The 9,766-nt window shown below is 37.6% G+C and overlaps 1 long non-coding RNA gene across 1 annotated transcript; it reads left to right on the plus strand.

Annotated features, from left to right (window-relative positions):
• The first annotated feature begins 1,986 nt into the window (after positions 1-1,986).
• Positions 1,987-5,457, plus strand: LOC119882420. Its single transcript, XR_005440509.1, has 3 exons — positions 1,987-2,451; positions 2,832-2,947; positions 4,943-5,457. It is a non-coding gene; the product is annotated as an uncharacterized LOC119882420 (long non-coding RNA).
• The last annotated feature ends 4,309 nt before the right edge of the window (positions 5,458-9,766 follow it).

Genomic DNA, 9,766 nt, shown 5'->3' on the forward strand with positions numbered 1-9,766 from the left:
TCCATGTAGTGAACTGCACAGCACATTTGCAAAGATATAGCAAACAGAATTACACACCTTTCAGAAGGTTTGGTTTGCTCATATTTCCATTCGCACATTTAAATATATCAGAGGAGTTCTTATAAAGAACATAAACATGTGGTATTGTGAAACAATAAATGGTACATCCTTATTGAAAGACAAGCAATTAATTGTCAGTGATTTCATTCATCAAGCAAAACTGCAAAACATTCACTAGTTCAAGCTTCTCAAATATGAGGATTTGCTGCTTTAATAAGCTTTAAATATAATTTAGTCAGACATGTCTTTATAGACATTTCAAGAGAATGAATTAAAGTAATTATCAGTTACATTTTATAATTAAACAACTGAAATATATATATATATATTTTTTACATTGGACTATATACTAAGCTGTATATGCTGTGAGTCAATATATTACTGTGATGGAAAGGCAGTCACCCCACCCGGATTTGAACCCGGGTCTACAGGGTACCAGACACGCACCGCAACCGCAACGCCAAAGAGCCAGGCTTGTTGGTATGGCAGTCACAGCACATACTCAACCGTAGTGACCAAGTTACCTTGGAAAAGTTTTACCTCAATTTTGAGGGTGTCAATACTCAATACAATATTGATATACTCCCAACACACTTCTTAGAAGTGACTGTGATGTTTATACTTTCTTTAAACAGGAAAAAATAAATAATAAATTGCCAGGCATACACGTTTATATGAATCTTAAATGTTACCTTTGTATTCATGTTTGGTATACTCTTAAAACAGATGCATTTCAGTTCCTGTTAAGTTATGCACATAATTAAAAGGTTGTTAACAAATAGTATTAAACACCAAGCAATATTATGTAGTATTTATCTTAAAAAATCACAGCTTCAAAATCCTTTGGATGGGCCAAAATGTAACTGCAATCCTGGCCATGAAATCTAGCACTACAATGGCGTAATGCTTTACAACACCATGTCACACACCAAATTCACTTTTCCGCAAGCAAGCTATCAGAAGAATCACAGAGTACTGTATAGAATGTACAATGTAAGTTCTTTGGAAGGAGATAGCTCAGTATGGATATCATTGCAGAGGCTGCAAAACGAACAAAGAAGACGTCGGGGGAAACGTGCAAGAGAAAAATAAGGAACATTTTTATTTGAATATAATTCTTATAAAAACACATTGACTCTAATAAAACCAGGTAGGTTGTTGTTTTTAACACCTTTAAAGTAAAATAACGATCTTTTTATATGAAATGGTCACATTTAAATTACCGCTAAATAAGATGCAGTGTTTCCCCTAGGATTTTTTTCAGGGGGTGTTGGTCGCCCCCCCGAAACTACCAGTGTTGCGGAGCGGCCATGTTACGGATAGATGGTGTCGTCATCGAAGCGACACACTCATTTTTGCCTGTTAATGTTCGTCACCTTCTTCGTTCCTCTTCGACATTTTTATTGCTAAAGTTACCTCCAGATGGAGCTACAGTTATGGGGAGATGAAACTATGGATAGGGCCCTATGAAATAGATCAAATTTTTTGCCAGATTCCGTGTTTTCTGTTAAAATTTCGCTGAATTCTGTGTTTTACACTTTAAGCACCTTTTGTCATCAAAGTGTGTAATCATGTGGTGGTGAATCAAATTTCAACAATTCCATAATAAAATATTACAAATTGTATCATGAAAATAGTATATATTCAAATGCATGTGCAATTATGTATGGGGACAGATCACAATAAATGTAGGCTACTACAACAGTAGGATGTTAAAACAATTATAATCCTATTTAATAGGGGGACAATTCAGAACAAATGCATTGTTGCAGTACATGTATTGTGAATTGTCCCATATCAAACACGTTATTGCGTGATAGCCTCCATATGCTGCTTGACACAGGATATAAGTCTGATGACGCTACTCTCACGTGGGCAGTGTCCCTCCTTGTTTACAAAGCCTGACTAAACGCATGTTTTGAATTTTTTTAACAGATAATCTGACTGACCACCACAGCCATGAAATCTACAACGAGCTGGACTGGCGTCCTGCATCTGCTGATGTGGTTTCACTTCAAGTTAGCGCTTGCTAGTGCGCCGTCCTCGATATGACAGCATGTATGTCTGTGTGGAGGAGCCGCTAGGCCTACTTTTGCGTCGGTTGCTGTCGAGTTTTGTTGGCTATCTTGCCACCCAAGTTTCAAGCAACATTATGTAACTTTCTACCATAAAATAAATAAAACAGCTGGTGGAAAGAGGGTAGCATCACTGGGCTCAGCAGCCTCTGTGGACACAATGTTTGCCAATGACGGACGGAAGAGGATATTGACAGGAGGAAGCTAGGAAAACAGAGTGACCAAGCATGAGGGAGGCTCCCAGACATTGAAAAGAACTTCTCGAAGTAAAGGGCTGCAAGACAGATACCGAGCTGGCATTCTTTCTGTTGGGCTAGTAAGTAATATTATCTGGCTTGCTATGTATTGTGTCACACTTGCTTGATGTTTGGCTATCTTAGCAAAGTTGTTGATCATAATAATAATAATAATATAATAATAATCTTTATTTGTAGAGCACTTTTCAAAAACAAGTTACAAAGTGCTTTAACAAGTGTAAAGACAATAATACCCAAGAGACAATAATACAAAACAATACAAGATAAAAGCATGAAAACATTGAAAAGACTAAAATACACGTTTATAAGTATCATAAGTACTGTAATCCTAACAAAGCCATGTACAGCTGTCCTTATTTACGACAGCGGTGAATTACACTCTGAAATGGCACCAAATCTTTAAAAATGTTGCTTTAACATCGCACATGCTCTTTTACAGTGGTATCTGGTTGGAAAGGCCATGTGAGTGAGTGACTTGCGAAGGCAACACAGTACCTGGATGAAATTATGTTAGAGATCCTGTGTGTTTGTGATGGCTTCTTCCTACTTCCACAGGTAAAAATATTGTGAGGTCTGCTTATCACCAAAAAGAGCCTCAGACTGTCTGCGTCTGGTAGCCATGTGGGACTGGTTATTTGGCTGTGTTACTGTATGAGTTTATATGTATTTTACGAGTTACTTAGTTAAGGGAGCTTGCTTTGTGGTCATTTGCATGCAGCACTGCAAGGTAATTTACAGACAATACATTACATTTCAAGGCCATTAATTCGGCCACTTTCAAAGGCTGACAGTTGTCTGCACTGAAATGATGTTCTCAAAAGTGAAATTCACTTTTATTCGGTAAATCATGTCAGATGTATTCCCATACATATGATCTTATTTTAAAAGGATGACAGGATGCTTCTTTATTCCAAGGACAATATGTTCACCTTCTATCAGAGGACACAGTTATATAGCAAAAGAACTCGAGCAGAATATTTGACTGCCAGATCTCATCAGCCTCGGGACTGACGAATCTGTGTCCGATCATCACCAGCTTGTATGCTCCTCCTAGGAGGTTAGAAGCCTTAGGGGATGTGCAGGGAGCAGCAGGGGGACACATGCCTCTCTTCTCCTCTCCATACACGTCAGACACATGCAAGGAAAGAAATACCGTGTTGGATCAGTTACCACCACCACTCTCCCTGGTCCTACTCCAAATTTGTACTGCCCTTTAGTGGGCTCCTCTTGTGATCATAGAACTTGAGTTACAACGTGTAATCATATTCCATTTCATTTTATCATTTTCTACTGCAAAGATAAATATTTCGAGTAAATGTTGAAGTGCTTGCAGGGATAACTGAGTTTTGTCAACTGGCCCAGAGCTCTTATCACGTCCCAAAGTGGCCCTTGAACTAAGCTATTTGACTATCACAGATACAGGATGTTATAAGTCAAAATTCATTCCTTTCTGCTGTATTGTTCCATAGATTTTAGTTAGATCAGCAAAATTCACATGCTGAGGAAAACAGGCCGTAATCAATTTCACCATCCTGAAGTCTTATCAGCTCTGGCAGATCCTTTTTTATTTATTTATTTCAGCTATCTCCGTATTCTCAAATGTTGCTACCTCTGCTGAAAAAAACAACACTTTTTCACAACAACTTTATAAGACAGGTTGTTACCAGGAGGTGAAAGCTGATAACCTCCTGGTATGCTCAGAGGATATTATTCAAACTCATGCAAGCAAAAAGGCATCAGAGATAGGCTGGTAGACTGTTTGGGGTTTTCAAACAGGAACATGACAATATGACAGGATCACGTTTTTCTGATTGAGGGTGTGGATTTATTAATCTGTGGCTGTTGACTGGGTTTTATTTTCTGTTATACGACTTATATTCCTGCGGCATGCTTGATCTCTTTGAATCAGATTGAACCTTATCAGAAGAAACAGACTGTGCAGAGCTATCTTAAGATACTGCAGCAGGCTGAGCTCTCTATCCATGTGTTGTTCGATAGGCACATTAGCCACATCATTATTGCAGGCCCAGTGACACTGCCGCTTCTTTGAGGTAACCCCCTGTTGTCGGGCTTGCTAAATACCTAATTGAAACCCAGATGTTTCTCTCACATAAGCATTAAAGAGGATTGATCTGGAGCTGATTTCGTGCCCCCACTGTGATAATACGAAAATAAACAAGATGCTCTGGAGCACCCCAGATACAACCCGCTTTCCATCTCTCCGTCAAACTGAATGTGTTTTTCCTGATCTTTTATGAAACAAAAAAAATGTTACACCTAAATGTGTCACATCTTTCAGATTCTCTGAAGCTTTACCACAGATGAGAAACAATTATCTTAGAATTTACATGACTCATTTTATGATGTTTCAGCCATATTAAAATGTGTGATGGACCTGGCTGCTGCCCACAGCTAGAATTTATTCAGACAGAGTAATTTTGTCTTGTGTGCACCTCCAGAATGGTCCCTGTGATGAGCCCTGTGTCACTGCCCACCCATTTGCTGATAGCCCACTGGTCACTCACCAACTCTCTCATTTTCTCTCTGCAGGCCTTTGAAGCCCAAGACTGAAATTAAAGATCTCCAGATATAATCCTTTCCTTGCAGCACTTGGGTCTTCTTTTTCCATCTTGCTCAGCAGTTTAACTTCACAGACTTTGCTACGCACAGTAACATGTACTTTTGTATAGCACTGTAAGTTGCATTTTATTGTATGTTACACATGGAGATGCATAATCGATGAAGATCATCTGCCCCATCAAATGGTTACATTTTACTTGAATTCTTCAGTTACCCATTGGGTTTACTTTCTCTCAAACAGCTAAATAGCCTTATGTTTCTTGAAGATAACACTTCAGATGATGTTATTGCAGTTTGCCTTTGCCTTGCAAATTGTAATTTTGATCTACGTTAATTTTAGAGGTAAGTTTTCCGCTTAAAAGTTTGGGCCAACTGAGAAAAAAGTAATTTTTTGTTATTGCTAGAAGTTTTTCATATGCTGAGTTTGTGACCGCCAACTACAGATAATAATCCCACTCAGATGACAGAATAAAATATATCTCCTGCCTGCAGTGCATTTCCTGAAAGCTTAGTATAAGAGCTATTGATTGAATCTGGATGCACATCTGATGGCTTTTATAATTGTTAATATTGATGGCAGTGCAGAATATTACATTGAAATTTGCAAGAACACAAGCAGTGAAATTACATTCTGTCTGCTGCCATGCTGTTAAAAGCATTAAAGTGTATTTATGTAGTGCAGACATTGTCTGTCTTCCTTATTATGTTTATTAATCAGCAGACAATCTCCTCTAAAAAGTCAAATCATGCCTTTCTCTTATATTCTACACTGACTGATTAAAGGGACACACCAATCCTTTTCTACTTTATCTTATTGTTTTAAAATTAGATTTGTTTTGAAGATGTTATGCAGCTATAGGAGATGGAGCTAAAGGAGATGCATGACTCACCTGTCCTTTTATGTGGACACCATGATGTTACTTCATAAAAACTGCATTGTTATCTTTATGATCCCATATCTGAAAACATACACAATGAATGAAAATATTTACAGTACAGACAAACAAACAAAATGGTGGTCTACATGGAATTTCAGAATCCCATTTGTTTCTAAAATGGCCTACACAAAACAAGTACCGTATGTGGTCCTTAAAGGGATATTTCAGTATTCGTAAACCTGGGCCCTATTTTCACATATTTTTTTGGGTCGAAATGATTAGTAGGTACAAAAGATTTTAAATCCGTGCAGTAGATGGCTTGAGCCGCGCTGCAAACCCGGCTGCAGTGGCTGGTTGCTATGTATACTAACCCCAGGTATACAGTTAATTAGCACTGTGCCATCTGTTACATGACACCTAGTAGGTTTTGGAGCATGATGCTGACTGACTTAGAAATTTATTTTCATACTCTGTTCCTATTTCGAAATGCCATCTTATTTAAGTGTTTTCTGCATCAGTACGAGACCAGGTGTGGCCTTTTGTGTCACTCATTCCTGATAAATGTATGCTAATAAACTGCTGGCAAATAAATGGCAAATAAATCATAAAATATAAATATATGTTAATAGGCTCCAACAGAAAGCATGTGTCTCTCTGCAAACACTTTTAATGATATATTCCTTTGAAATAAAGAAATGAAATCACCCGCCTCAGGCAATAGTCTGGAATCGCCGGGGCACGATGCAGTCAGCATTTCAAAATGTCCAATCTAGGGTTTTTGTACATTTACTCTGCATTAATTTACATAGTCCAAGAAAAACAACATTTCCTATAAATCCATTTCTTTTTCTGTCATCACCCGATTTTTGCTTGTATGTTTATCAAGTCTGCTTGCATGTATGTGTTTGATTACCTGCAGTCAAAAGCAGAGAAATGGCAATCTGTCATAAAAATAACAGTAAACAAAACGTCTTATTGCAATAATTGATATTTGTTGTTTACAAACAGCAGATTGGGGGTGCAGCGTTCTGGAAACATTCACTCAACAAGGGGTTGGGTTTAATGATCATATCGTAGGTGACACAGCGGATGACAATATAATTACATAAACAAGTAATTTGGTTAACCTAATGCTGAATCATCAAGCTTCCGAACTGAAGGATTGAGACTCTGATAGTAACATAGAGGCAGAACAGCTGTGTCACCTTCGGGTGTCCTCTTCAGAGTGTGACAGAAGGAGATTTTTTTCCTCATTATTACTTTGTAAAATTGCTGATGTAGTCTATGTTGACAACACTGCAGAAGTTTTTTTTTTTTACATTACTTTTTCGACCTTGTAGATAGAACTCTTTGCTCTCTAGATATTCAGTCTAGAGGTGTGGTTTGTGGGAGTATCTGATTTTAAATTGCCCTTACATATTCCTGTGGTGTTCTGACGCCAAGGTAAGAGAGTCTTTATATTCTACCAGGAGTCTCGAAGCACCACTGGGGTTGTTTTCTTGCATGGTAAATCCTTGTGTAGAGGACCAGGAAGGATGTCAATTATATTAGGCATTTTATCACACAGGACAGGCCTGGAACATTTCTGCAAATTTGTGTTGTGCTAAACCGCTGCTTTGAATGCTAGCACAAAAGCTGGATTCAATTCTTTCTTCATTCAGCAATCAATTCAGCAAAGTGGATATTCTTCAAAATTAAAAAAAAACTGAAAAGCCTTTGGCATGAAAAGGTTGTCATAACGCACCAGGAGATATCAGAATGAATTCTCGACCATTAGCAAATGAGGCAGTTTCTATTTACAATTTGAATTGATTGGATTGAAAGCGAATCAACCCAGGCTGGCACACATGGACATTTGTGACAGTAACCTGCCTTCAACAGCTTTAGGAGGAACAGTAATGCTAAACCGTGTCTATTTATAGCACTGATGTGTGAAATAAATGTGGCTTATTGCCATCAGGAAGGTACAGTGATTATGAAACCATGAGTGATTTAGTGACGGCTGATAGCACCCTCAGAATGATCATTTATTTTTCATGTCGGGGGAAAGAACTTCTGTATGAGAGCAGAAACGTCCACATTTTAACAAGGCAGCCAGTCAAAGGGCTGACAGCCTATCTTGGCTATAGGAGGTTGAAGTGGCTTGAAAATGAGCCTGCTGATAGATAGTTAAAACCATGTAACTTAGCAAGTGCTGCCATGCATGTGATCCATCTCATTATCCTTAGAGCAGAGATTTTATCCTGCTGCCACTGCAAAAGTGCCTCCGTGCTGAGATGTAGCTGTTGAATCCAAAGATAATGCACAACACTTTTGCACAGTTTCAACTAGAGCTGAGAGCCACAAAATCAAGTGTGAATGTATTCATATAGCTTTGAATATGGGTAAATATAAATAACTGAGAACGTAAGGCGGTTAATTTGCACTTGAGAAATGGACCGGGCAGATTCTGGGGGGAAGAAAATCAGCCGAATTCACATTTTTAAAGTAATAATTAGGTTTTACATACTAAAGAAAAAAATCTAAATTCAAAAACTGACTTAGACACTAATCATTTTAATCTCCACTTTATTTTGTATATGTGAGAGTATGTAAAGACAAATTGTCGTTGAGCCAATGAAAAATCTACTTTCTGTCAACTCAGCTTCCTGCCACAATAGCTCTCTCTTTGTTTACTAGCACATAAGCTAAGGCTAATGTTCACTCATTAGAGGCAGCTAGCTAGCAGACAGAGGTCAATTGTATCCCTCTAGAAATAACTATGTGCCAATACAGTATACTGTGTGTTGTTCACATCATGTTCCAGCTACCACGTTTACTCGTCTACTGTAGTAGGTGAGTAACAGGATGTGACTTTAGCTACATTATTAGAGATTGATTTCCTCTTTAAGTCGGAAACAGTTTCCTAAACATTCCCCCGAAGCAAAGAATTATCTAACTCTGTCTCTCTCTCACACACACACACACACACACACACACACACACACACACACACAAGCTACACCCATACAGCCACATGCACAAAAGTACATCATCTTTCCTTGTCTTGTAACTGAAACACGTCAGGATTCATAAATAAAACACTGAATGCCTGCTCAGTACTCACAATTTGAAACGCTGTCGGCTACAGTATGTCATCTGTATTTCTTTGGTTGGCCGTCATGTTTGTGTTTTAGCTTGGATTTAAAATAAATAAAAAAAACACACAACAGCCCTGAACTATAGAAGCATATTACATTTGGCTTGACAAAGAAAAATCACCAGGTTTTCTCGCAGTAACAAGGTATTTTGTTATGATTAGGAGATATTTTCCATTCGTTTCCATTCTTATAAAAAAGGATTTACTATCATCAAGGTTTTTTCCCTCATTATTACACACCTATTTGGCTCCTTACATCCTTTTCCTAACCTATAAAACACATCAGTGCATAGCTCATCTCAGCTTTAACCACATAATGCAGTTCCATCTAATTATCAATATACTGATGATGAAATGCTACAAGTAATCACTTTTATTAAAGACCTAAATACAGTGAACTTGTCTTATATTAGATCACTGACTAGTTTGATAACTACAAGCTAATCTAGTGCATTTAGTAGTTTTGGCCTTCCTTAAAGGGATTTTATATAGAAGGACTAGTCTAGAATGTCTGTTTGTATTTTTACAATGTTGAAGACAGTATATAATACTCAAATCAAATATAATACTCCAATACAAGTGAAAGTTGTTCAGTCAAATTTTTACTTGGAAAATGTAAATAAATGTAAGTATTCAGAAGTACATTTTCTTCCATTTCAATCCATTTTTGTATCATTGGCAGTAATAGTACTGTGTTTATTTGACAAGATTAAAACATGTATTTATAAAATGTCTTTAATCAGTAATGTTTACTCAACGTTTTTGCTGGATAACTAT

Source organism: Micropterus salmoides, unplaced genomic scaffold (genome assembly GCF_014851395.1).
Source record: "Micropterus salmoides isolate LMB-PRFRI ecotype aquatic unplaced genomic scaffold, ASM1485139v1 Ms_hic_scaffold_3, whole genome shotgun sequence".
NCBI classification, from domain to species: domain Eukaryota; kingdom Metazoa; phylum Chordata; class Actinopteri; order Centrarchiformes; family Centrarchidae; genus Micropterus; species Micropterus salmoides.